Source organism: Lolium rigidum, chromosome 5, assembly GCF_022539505.1.
Source record: "Lolium rigidum isolate FL_2022 chromosome 5, APGP_CSIRO_Lrig_0.1, whole genome shotgun sequence".
Taxonomy (NCBI): domain Eukaryota; kingdom Viridiplantae; phylum Streptophyta; class Magnoliopsida; order Poales; family Poaceae; genus Lolium; species Lolium rigidum.
The window spans coordinates 19,283,118-19,296,189 of record NC_061512.1 but is presented as its reverse complement, the minus strand read 5'-3'; the positions used below and the strand labels follow the sequence as shown (position 1 = coordinate 19,296,189).

At 43.2% G+C, this 13,072-nt stretch overlaps 1 pseudogene; it reads right to left on the bottom strand.

Moving 5' to 3' along the window:
- Positions 1-11,529: 11,529 nt before the first annotated feature.
- On the bottom strand, positions 11,530-12,748 carry LOC124655688 (annotated as a pseudogene).
- Positions 12,749-13,072: the final 324 nt, after the last annotated feature.

The following is a 13,072-nucleotide window of genomic DNA, read 5'->3' as shown; positions in this document are numbered from 1 at the left end:
TGCTAACATGCTTCTTTGTGTAAGGTACATCACCACCTCTCGGGTAAGAGAGGATTGACATCATTTTCCTTGGTGGCAGCTTCACAGAGGCAAATGTGCGGATGAACAGCTGCTCATCTTCGGTCATGCTCTTATGGGATCTCAGGAATTTTGTCTCCTGCGGTGGACTCAGTTCATGGTTATGTTCTAGGTGCAGTGAAATCACCAACCAATTTCCATTCTTTAATGAAACAACCATTTTAACTAGGCAACCTGTGTGTTCTATCTTATTCCTCCTTGTTCTTCTTTCTGCGGGAACAACCCCTGTCCTCTCTTGTTTCCTTAATTGTTTTTGTTTCCTTCTTTTTTCCAGAGTTTCTTCATCCACAGGCTTCCCTGCACGGTTGCACACAAATGTCACACGGGTGTGCCCTGTATTTCCACCTTTCCTTCCATGGTAATTTCCTGCCTTGGCAACAGAAAAGCCACATATTGAAGCATACTCATTGAAGAACTTATAAGCTGCATCATCAGAAGGAAATTGCATATCAAGGTGAGGAGCATGATGATCCCGAACTTCTTGACTGCTTGATTTTGCATCTGATTTAGCTTCTTCATTCTCTAGGAAAGTAACAATATCTTCTTCTGTTAGTTCACCCTCTGTTGTTTTTCCTTCATCGTTACTGCTGCCAAGATTTTCGCGACTTTCACTTCTTGCATTAGGTAGATCCTCACCAAATATGTCATAATGTGGTGCTGCTTCTTCAATGTCGTCATCTGAATCATGAAGTTCTGGAGCCATGTTGTTTGGTTTTTCTTTTGAATACTTGTCACAGCTTGTTTGAGAGGAAACATGAACATTATCTTCTTGAACAATTGGATCTTCGGGATAAAAGCTGTCTTGATTCCCACTATCGAATGTGATATTCTGAAAGTTCCAACCACTAGATTTTTCCACACTTTTGTCATGTATGATTGATCGGTTTTCTTCAGACATGCCATTGTTGCTATCTCAATATCTACCAGTGATCATGAATAATTTGTTCTGCATTTTTTTTAAAACATAACATTGCAATGAGATGAACGGAATACAATGAAATTGTTCATACACAACCTCAGACCAACATTTTATATACCTCAGCACCCATTGGACCTTGTATAAAATCATTGTAATAATCTGGTATCCTTTCATGTCCTAGCAACATTTGAGTGTATGACATGCTTTCATCTTGCGAGAAATTCATCTACACAAGAAGTTACTCAAAGTCAGGTTGTAATAATTTTTTAGATGTTGTTCTTCGCAAAGTTCTTTTTGAGAAGTTACTCACAGTGTATGGTTCTTCATGACTGTTGCAGGAACCTTTCGCGGATTGTTCGCGCACACTAGCATCTGATATTTGCTGCACAAAATAACAATTTTGTCAACGCTAATTCAAAGTATGAATTAATGCTTTTTAAAGGTAATTTTTACCTTCATTGGCAAACAGAGATTCTGCTGATTATTTGAACAAGCTTCACTGATATAAAACTGTTTCATTGCTGTTTGAGTTAAATTTCTCCCATGCATAATGAAATTATCAGGTAGAACTTGCTGCATATATGTCGACAGAAGAAAAAGAAGAATATTGTTAGGTGGTAAGAGATATCCATTGTTGGGACAGGGATTTTATTTTTCCATGCGTTTTGTTAACAAATGCACTTGTTTGTCGTTTCTCGACCAAATTTTAACATTGGTCATGCAAGAGGAGTAACTTGAGCATTTTCCATGCATAACCCAAATTTCTTTTTCCAGTGTTTGCAATTCTTTCATGTTCCTACAGTAAGAATCAATGACTTGAATTATGTATGCATCGAAACTAAGGTAACTAAACCTTCAGTATTTTTTTTCAATTGCCAACTGTGATATGCATGCCAAATCCCAGAATGCACTGTATTAGAACATTTTATTTTAGCGATGGAGAGGGATGATTGTGGTTTGCATAATTGCATGTGAATATATACATTTTATTTTAGCGAGTGTGATGTGACAACTGCTCTGCTTTTTTTATCTATCGGGAGAAAAATACTATTGCCTTTTAGGATAACTTTTTCGGATTTTATGCCAAGATTCGTGCAAATGGTGCAGGTGGGATTCGATACCACAACCTCAGATAAGACCGGTAGCTCACTTCACATCCTAAACCAAGTCAGGTAGCACTTGCTTCTTGAAAGAACTAGAGACGGGAACTCCCACCTGATGTATCTGTTCTTGTTGCCAACGATATCGTTGTGCACTAATGGAATACATGTGTTCCAGTTCAAAAAAAAAAAAACTAGAGACGGATAATTTTTGTACTATATTATGTACGGTAGTTATAAAATTTGTCTTATTTTGTAACTTTTAAAAAAGTCCAGTTGCAAGCGTAGTTGCAACTGAGATTTTTTTTTTGTAGTTGCAAGTGTCGCTGCAACTAGACTATTTCGGTTGCAAGTATGGTTGCAACTAAGACTTTTATCTAGTTGCAAATATGGGTTCAATCGAGCCTTTTCCAGTTGCAAGTGTAGTTGCAATTGAGAATTCTCCAGTTGCAAGTATGGTTGCAACTGAGATTTTCCAGTTGCAAGCGGGGTTGCAACTGAGAATTTTAAAATATTTAAACTATGAAAATTTTACCAAAACTTTTGTTTCGTGATTTTATTTTATCAAATATGATAGGGAGAAAATTTAACTTGTTTGTTTTCAAAAAATGTGAAAACAAAGAAAAATATAAAATAAATAACTACAGAAAAATGATAATGTCATTCTACTGAGCTAATTCTTAGTAAACTGAGAACTAACGAGACCCTAACTTTTTATATAGGAAAAAGCCGGAAACTCGTTTTGGAACCCAGGTCCAGATGCTCCCTTTATGTCGACCAATCATTGGCTTCCACCTCAGTAACATTCGTTGTATTTTTACTTGTATTCAAAAGTAGGCAGCGCTTTATGAACAGTGTGCAGGTCAAGCATATGCAAGCATTTAACTCATATATATGCCCCCGTTAGTCCTGGACGGAAGAAACCGTCAAGACTCTCAGCCTCCTCACCCGGTGTTTGGGTGTATTTCGTGTGTCGCTGTTCCCGCCCATATGGGGGTGTCACCAGATTGGAGATTTTTGGAGCAGGGAATAAAATTTCCAACAATTTTAGTGAGATTTACAAATCCCCATTAGGGGTGAGAAAATATAAATTCGGCAAGGAGAGGGGCAGATCTTCACGTAGTCGCTGCTCTACGAAACGATGGCATTGGGCCCGAACATGGCCGACGCGATCGTTCGCAGGGCGGAGGGCGAGGCAGGCCTAGCAGAAGTGGAGGCCAAGCACGCCAATGCATGACTGCAGCTGCGGTAGTCGTAGGAGACCGTGCGGCTCGTGCCGGTAGGGGCGCAGCCACCCGCGCCCATGGGCGCCAACCACGTCGACCTTGGTGCCGTCAGCGATGACGTCGGTGATGAACTCAACCTTGACCTTGACGATTTCGGCGATGAAGATGACATGGACGTGAACGACAAGCAGTGGCAGCTGCTCACATCATTCGAGACCCTCCCCAACCATCCTTAAAATCCCCACGCCGCTCCCGATAAATAGCCTCTGTCGATTCACGCCGCCGCAGTCCCTATCCTCTCCCCACCGTAGATCCAGCTTTTCCCCGGCTCCTCCCACTTGCGTCATCGCTAATGGCACCTAACTGGCTTCATCGGAGTCCGCGAGCACCCTGCCGACAACTATGGGGCGGAAATCTACGGGGGCGGGCAGCTGTGCTGGATGGGGACCTTCAACACCCGGCATGAAGTGGTGTGTGCCTACGTCGCCGCCACGTGGTGGCTTGGCTGGCCGCGTCCCTTATTAAAATTCCTCGAAATCCACCAACAGCGAGACGGCGGAGATGCTCGCAACACCGCTGCGCCTTGTTTTGGCGGAGGACGAGCGCCGCCACGCAAGGGCGGTGCAGCAGCTGCTGGTCGAGGAGGCGGACGAGCGCCGCATGGCGGGGTGGAGGCGGCTGCATCCCGCAGACGTCGAGTACAAGAATAATTATGGGGCAGAGAGGAAGGCGGAGCGGAAGACAGCGGAGGCCTTCTCCAACAAGCGCATACTGGCTCAAGGAGCTAGGACTGCCGACCATCCCGACAATAGCGACCGCTGACTTGACACCTTCCTGACATGAGAAAGACATCGACATCAACTCAGATTTAGTGTTTATCGTGCCCTAAAATGCAGCTTTTGAGAAAGCACTAAAATTTTAGTCTACTTTTTTAGGCATCTAGATTGTCAACGACCGCCCACGCGCCGTAAACACAGAGAACCAACCGTGAAAAACGTCGTCTCGGTTTTTTTGTTGTAACTAATCTAATAATCTGTACATCCAAGCTAGCCATGCATTACATATTTGGTCAGATGCGATCAACCCTACATGCATGGCGGTCCATTGATCAACAGAAATCCTAGACCACCGGTCCATGTCCATATGACAGTCAGGGCAAACGGACAATTCAAGATTCCCCGTCCAGGCATGGGTCCATGTAACCTAGCTCTCAATACCCGTTCATCATTACATCAATTTCTGCAGGCATGTATCTGACATGTAAGTGCTTTTGGCACATATCTTGGTAGTATGTTGATGGTACAGATTTCAGGAGTAGCTAGACTTGGGAGCCAAAACGCTGCCCCCGGAAAAAGCTTACTTCCTTCTTCTATTTATCATAGTACAAATGCCCGTGCATTGCTACGGGAAAACAAAACATTAACAAATGCGATTTGATTTTGTTGGGATATTCAAGGACAAGCACTCATAGTTTACCATTCATGTGTTCAAATATCCCATATTTATAGTTTCCGAATACTCCAGACTAAACATAATACTTCACATATACAGCAGCATTTTTCCTATCTAACATGTTCTTTATGTCTCGTTTTACACTTGTTTCATTTATATTGTTTATTTAAATATTCCATATTTATAGTTCTCCTTCTTTATACACTGTAAAAAATAATTAATAAAAAATACTATACACTCCCACATCAAAATTTAAAATGAAGACTTGATTAAATAAAATGCCTATTTCATTAAAATTCTCCCACATGTCACATATATTTGCTAAGGACATGCTCAATAACCAATAGCTTTTTTTCACATAAGCATTGACATTGCATTACCAAACTTCAACTAAATGTTCAAAAGCATTGCATCTTTCATCTTAAGAGGGAGGCAGAAAAAAAAAGCACACAACCAGCTCAACCTGAGATAACTTTCTATTGAGATGGACCATGAGAACACTACTTCCAGCAAACACAAATACTCCATATGGAAAGAAAGATAGACAGCTTTGCATGCCAAATCCATCTGCTCCAGCCCCGTGAAGTGCCAGCTAAACTTCTAATCAGGTTGATCAAATTTGCATTCAATCAACAAATTTCAAAGAAATTCACATGAAAAGAAATGTAGATGTCACCCATATGTTGAAGTGATCAAGAAAACCAACTTCTAACTAATTTGGTCCATCACAGCTTAGTTATCACCGCTTCAAGTCTTCATCGAGCTTAACATGCTATATTCTGCAAAATCCACAATAATGAAATTAATATTTTCTACCATGATGCATAAGAAATAGCACTAATCACCAAGTTAACCAACATTTTCGTACATGAAATTTTTCACTGAAATCTCACCGCGAAACCATGAAGATTTCATCTAAAAAAATCAAGAAACTTTTTAGTTAATTAAGCACATCAATTCCACATACATTCCCCACAACTTCCTCTCTGCTGCAATATACACAGATTGAAAGCAAATATTTTTTGGATCTGAAGCATCAGGCATAGCAGAGTTCATATACTCTATTTCAAGTCGATTTGATGTGTGTTTCTGAAAAGCTCGATCAAAAGGCCGTAGAATACGAAAGTGAAATTCAGTGGGTTACTTTCCTGTCAACAAGAAGAGGGACTTCCGTCACATGCACCGCGCTGGGACAGCAGTGCGTCGCTGTTGCCGCATTGATCTCAAAGGACATCTCAATTCTTAAGTCTGTTTGGTTCATTCTAGTTTGATTTTTTTGAGTGGAAAATTAGATTTCTATTGCGAATGATACAACTGCTCCATTTGTTGACTTCATTTTAGTCAAATAGCTTTTAGAACACGAGAAATTTCAGAAGAGATTTCGATCATACATCAGGTTGCTAGCAATAATTGTTTGCATACGTGCTAACCAAGCCTACATTGCAGAAGCAGATAAACTATAAGGAAAAATTATTATGCACTCAAAATTGATATTCCAATACTTCGTGTATCTGCCGAGATAGATTGGCAGTCAAACAAGGTTGTTTATGTGTTATCGAAATATGAAATCGTAGTGGCCAAATGCTCCCTCCCAAAATTTTACTGTGAGAGAAAAAATCACAGGAAAAGGAAGTACTTACATTTGACTGCGAGATTGCTCGATGTGGTGTTCTTGACTAAATCACACAGCCGACGGCGAGGGCCCGTGGCCCCGCACCTGCCTCCCACCACCCAGGCAAGGTCCGGCGCCCCTTACCTTCTTCCCCATCACCCTGGCGATGCCCGGCACACCGTCACCTGCCTCCCCATCACCCCAGCGTGGTCCTGCGCCCCCTCCTATGTCTCCCCACCACCCCGGCGAGGTCCTGCGCCCCCTCCTGCTCCATCTCTATATCCCGACAAGCTGCGCCTTCCCTGACTCACTGCTGGCGCAATGAATCGCATGCCCATCCTGTTCTCCGCCCATTCTTGCTGATTCTGGTCGCCTCCTGGAGTGGATGGTCAAGCAAGCAGCCAACCAGGGGAGGAAGTAAGGATATAAAAGAGAAGGCAAAAGAAAATAAATAAATCAGCAAACTATGCTTCAAGGGTAATCTTCCATTTACTCTCTAGATTGTAATATGATGCATGAATTGGACGAATTGGTACCCAGCTTTCTTATTTGGTAATCTTCCGTTTACTCCATAAACTGTAATTTGATGCATGAATTATGAGATCACCACCACAATTGGATTTGTGGATCTTCCAGCAACCTTCCCTGAATAAAATTGACACCATGCTTGCATATATGTTATGAGGTGTGTTGGATGAGAGAGGATCAGATCTTGAGTAAGGAAAAGGAAGCTATTAGTACAGGTTCTATTGCTCATTAGAGATTCCAGAATATTTGTTAGTGTTCTTCATAGACTCTATTTTATTATGCATTCATGCTCACACACGCAAATACACTTGTTTCGGGATTCTAGGTAAATTCCTAAAATACGGGTTATATTATTTCAGCACGTTCAGATCACAATTAGAGAGAGAGAAAGGTGGGTTAAACACTACCTAAAGTAAAAATACATGTGTTGGTCTAACCAGCCATATGGGAACTCCTCTCTAAAACTGTTGTGGTATTGTTGGTAAGTAAATGGGGTCTTTCATTAGTTGCTTAATCAAGGAGTGTAGGTAAGTGCTAAACTGAACCATAAATCAGATCGAGATTGTTTCACTGAAATCCCAAGGTAGTAGCCTACGAATAATAGGGCAACGTGCTTATTTAAAACAGAAAGTTTGAGTTAATACTAATGTTTGAGTTCTAGGCTTGCTAGTAACCCTTATCCGTGGCTGCAGAAAAACACAATAAGAAGTTTATCTATTTTTTCAGGTTAATTACTTATGATATGGGGATGTAAAATATGAAGAGCCGTGGAAATTTTACCATACCATACTAAAGCTATCTGCTAGGATCAATGGCCTAATTATCATATGTAACTGGTCATTACACCAATGGTCCAGGTTATTATACAGATAATACATTTTAACAATGAGGTTATTTTCAATAAATAATCATATTATTTAACAGAAAAGCATGGGTAATAATTTAACAGAAACACGTCTGAAGACTAATGAGCAGATCAATTTTAGCATAGGAGAACGAGCAAGAATTTTTTTTGTAAAGGCAGCTACCTTGGGAGTTGGGGAAGCCCTGGAGGCAGTGGAGAGGCATGTGTTATTTCATACATGGTGTAAATCTGACAGAATATTGATTCCAAGGAAAATTTACTCTAACAGGAAAATATAAACCTCTACTGTGCTATGTAGATATAAAGTCACCTAAATTTTATTACCAGTAAAAATTGATGGATCTATCTCATGTACAAAACTTGCATCTAGTATCAGAAAAATTAGCCAGACTCCTTAAAGGCACTATAGAATGTATCCAACATTTCCAAGTATATGAAAACTTCATTTTGCGTTCTATAGCTTTAGTCTGGTATGGTAAATAACCATTACAAAATGAAAACTCCAATGTATCCAATACACAGATAACCATTACAAAATGAGAAGATCTATATATCCTTTCAGATAAATAATCTCCTGATATTTATTCCTCTTCTTGTTAAGGATATATACCATACTGCCACAAAATTCCATAAAACGTATGCAACCGATAATCAAATTAGTGTCCTACATCTATAGCATGTAGAAGAAATAAATCGCAACCAGTGTAGAAAAACGAAACTGTCCTGGAATCTAGATAGCACTTAGATGTACCTCTGAATTATCATGTTCTTAGTAACCATCAAGGGTGGGTTCCTAGATATTCAAACAGGAGGAAACATCAAATAGATCTATCAGCAGGTAAAAAAATATTTCAAGTAATTATCGCTAGTTCGGTACATAATAAATGAGTCATAGAAGTGAAAATAATACTCCTGATAGGCAGGGTGACATGCAAGAGCAATTGTGTAAACCTAAGCTTGAGATTGGGATGGTTGGTACATCAGAGTGACCTATTTCACAGCTAGTAACATTTTTCGATAAAGGGAATATATTAATATCAAAACGATACCAATTACACCCAGCCTCTGCAACAACGCACCACCCTAATGGCACTACGGATGCACACAGCCAAAAAAAGAAAAGAAACTAAGAAACAAAAGTCCCGCTACAGTATCTCGGGCCTAACAACAGCAATACATCCACCGCCAAGACAACACCTGAAATACAGAATCTCCAAAAACGACGCCTCCAAGAAGGGAACAGTGCGCTAACACCATCGTCGCCCGATCAACGATCTTAGGTTTTCACCCTGAAGATAGTCTCCGCTCTCAAAACAATGCCTCCAACAAGATCATTGCCAGGCACAACCAGTTAAGGCCAGACCTTGGGTTTTCACCCTGAAAGGTAGGACTCTGAACTTCACCTGTGGTGTCGCCCCCATTTTCATACCGCTGATGTGAAGCCCGGAATACCAAGCAAGTCCCTCAACAGCGCGGAGACTTGAACCTCCCTTAGCTAGTCCTCCCCTCCGGCCTTCATGAACTTCTCTTCTTCCGACTTTCATCATGGATCCATAGTCACTTGATGTCAACACGAAAAAGAGCTTCGCGCCGCTCCCTCCAGAACCAATCGGTCGGAATAAAAGCATGGGTGCGCACGACCGAATACCACCGATCCAGCAAACTCCGGGCAAAAAGCACCGTTACATTCGCCGGCGGAGCCTTCCGGAACTCAACACTCCGGCTAGATCACGAGTCCGGAGCCTCCGGTAGGTCTTCCTCTTCACGCAAGAGAGACCCTAGGACCACCGCCTTTATTCGGGTCGGACCCCCACGTCGGCGACCATCCCGGGCTGGCCACTCCAACCCTCCACCGGCGACTCCGTCGCCGGCTTCCAAGCATCTCCATCTCGCCGCCGGAACGCGGTGATAGATCGATAGATCCACCACCACCAACCGCAGGCCGACCCTCTCCGGCGAAGAAGAGGGTCACCTCCACCGTCGTACCCAAGGCTGCTGCCCCGGGCGACCTCGTGTCGCGGATGAAGCCCGAGATCGCCTCCACTCACCGGCGAGAGGCGGGGGGAAAATTGGCGCAGACCATGAGCCTGGCCGCGGCCCACCACCAGCCCTGCCGGAGTGCTGCGGAGAGCCGACGGGAGGAGGGAGGCCGCAGCGCTGGCCGCCGCCGCCCATCCCAACCGCGTCGGCCGATCCACCAGGGGAGAGCCGACGGGAGAAGGGGGCGCAGCGCAGGCCGCCGCCGCCCAACCCATCCGTGCGCCCGCCATGCGTCGAGGAAGGAGATCCGGCCGCCGTCCACCAGGCGTCGACGAGGAAGGGCCCCCACCGCCGCCACGCCCCGGGGGTCTTTGCCCCGGCGGCGCTACCGGCGGCGGCGGCGTTTATGGCTGGGGAGGCTGGAGGGTTACGTGAGGCTGGAGGGTCACGGGTCATGCGGGAATTTGTGGAGCCACAGCTAGTAACATGAATGCTTAAGAAGCGGATATAAATTTTCCCCAGCATTATATTACCAAGGGAACAAAGCAGTCACAAATTCTCCACGGCTAGCAACATGAATGCCTCTCTAGAACACACACAAAATCATTCAGTAGTCTTTTGTGCTATTTCTGTCAATTAGTTACAGGTTTACAACCATCTATTTTGTTTGCAATGTACCTATAAAGCTATATTTTGCCAACAGAGAACCAGCAGTAACTGATCAATGAGAATTTGAAGATAGGAACACAACTATACATGCAACTGTTCACACAAGGTGCAAAGCTGGACCCTGCAGAAAGAAAATGTTCGATTAAATTGGAAGACCACATTGCAAAGAAAAAGCACAAGGCATGACAGAGTGATAAGTCCAGAAGTCAAATCCGCAACAAAGAAAAACTCACCTAATTGTCTTCTGGATGGGCACCTATCTCTATCTGTAGAGGGGAGCACGGCTTCTACTTTGTTCTTGACCAGGATAGGAAACAAATTACTACAACATTTTTCATGTTCTTCCTCTGCCCTTCATAGGAAAAAACCAAGACATTCTCTCCTATGTTGGGCTGCAACAAGAAATTCCAGTCGACAATTATTTTTTCTTACTCCAAAAGAAAAACAGAATTAGAGGAAGATTAACACTGTTATGAAAAAACAAAGATTAACACACTGAAAGGAAATTGATAAAATAATACACAAATGATAATGAGAAATTTAACCAATTAAGAAAATGATGAGTACATTATGTAGCAAACCATAAGTGGAGTAATAGAATGTCATGCGAATTTCATGAGAAAGGTAAGCGTACCTATGTATCTGAATCCTCATGATCACTCCATCTTTATTTCCAATTGAGTAGGCTTCCAGTTAGACCAGGCTAACCAACAGAAACAAACTTTAGTCCTTATTATGCGGCACAAAAAAAAATTCAACGGATAGCAGTAAGCGAAATCAGCATTGCTCTGCTCATAAGTATCTAAAAATCTCAGTATTGCAAAAGCATTGTCTGACCATGTAAAAGTAGAAACATAATGTTGAAGTTCTCGTTTCATTTGAAAATTCCACAATGACCACTTGTTTGTTTGCCTGTTCTGAGAAATCTAAAGTAGCTAACTCTTTCCTGTTTCTAACAAGCACAAAGTTCTAGGTAACTCGACAGTACTTTTTTATTGTATTTGATTGATTACGAACATATTTGTGTCACTCATTACAAAGACCAAGAACACAAGTCTGTAAAGTTGTTATCTGAAAGGATTATTAAAAAGCACATTGTGTTATCTGAAAGGACTATTAAAAAGCACATTGTTATTACAATTCATAGTTGAGATGATCACTGCATCCCCTCCACAAAAATTTAGCAAATAGCGTCATTAAGTAATCAAACAGATCCAACACACGGACACAATATACTCAACAAAGGTATACCTATTGGCATGGAGCAGCGTGGCAGGGCCAAGATACTACTTGGGATTCCACCTTTAGGACGGGCACGATGTGGAACAGCAGGCGCATAGGATGCACTCGTGTGGTTGGCCTTTGACTGGGGAATCTCCTTCTTATCATGTTGTGGCAGGTCCTTGCGATTCAACGACGGATCGACGCTCTTGTACGGCGGAGATTTGTCGGAGCGGAGAGATCGTGGATGTTCCCCACGCCTCCGACTTGATCTTGGTGAGGCAGGCGAGCCCGTTGTTGCCCTTGATGTTCATGGCGCATCTACCCCTCTCGGCAGCTCCTGTGGAAGGGGAGCGACATATCCAGCTCGTTCTTGAACTTGATGAGCGTGTCGAGCACCATGGGGCAGCAGACAGAGATGTCCACCGTCGGGGAGTCGGGGCCCCATCGGTAGATCGAGAAGGTCTTTTTTTAGGAACAATGGAGAAGGTCTTGGTGTTGGCAAGCTTGGATGAGGGCGGTGGTGGCGCGAGGGAGAGGAGTGGGTCTTGGAGGCGACAAGGAGGGAGGAGAGGGCCGACAACAGGAGGACGCACGTCGCCGGCGGCGCCGATCCTAGGAGACGGCAGTGACCGAACCCTAGATTGCGGTGGCACTACTCAGTCGCTGGGAGGATGGGTGTTGGGTGTTCGTTTGGGAGGAGGTGGATTAGGAGGAGGGCGGAATCTCCGGCGAGGGGATGGCAGGTGGAGTCTCCGGCGGGGAGGGGTGTTGTTTGGTTCTCGCTTCGAACGAAAGGGGGTGTTGTTTGTTGGATGAAACAGACGACGTAGCGGGGAGGATGGCAGAAAACGGTATAATGTGATTTGGTGGGAGGGTAAAAATGTCTAATTGAAAATATGTTGGACGAAATCTGTGACCGGAGGAAAGAGAACAAGTTCTTCCTTTTTATATAGTAGAGATGTCACGATTACCTACCAGAATACTACTACCTTGTAATAAGTTAATCAAAACACTTTGTTATTCTAGTGTCTTCTTCTACAATAATTTTAGGAAAAAAATAATCGCATTTTTTTTTCTGGAAAACATATTACTCATTTTTCTAATGATCCCCTCACGATATACGTGAGGTGTCTACCTTGCTCTCACCCGTCGTTGGTGGCCGACAAGGTCGACGAAAAAGAAGGGGGGAGGAGCCAGGGCATAGGAGCTGACTCTCTAATAGGAAATGGTTATATCAAGGATTCAAGGCTGAACAGTTTCACGCGTTCTCCTCACTCGGTGTACTATTTATGGGTGGTTTTGTGTCGTTGGTTGATCGACATGTCTGCTTTTCCTCCCGAGAAGGTATAATGTAGATGTGCACCCTTTTCCTTTTCATGTATGCTTATTTAGGGTTATCGGTTGCCTCCTCGGTCATTT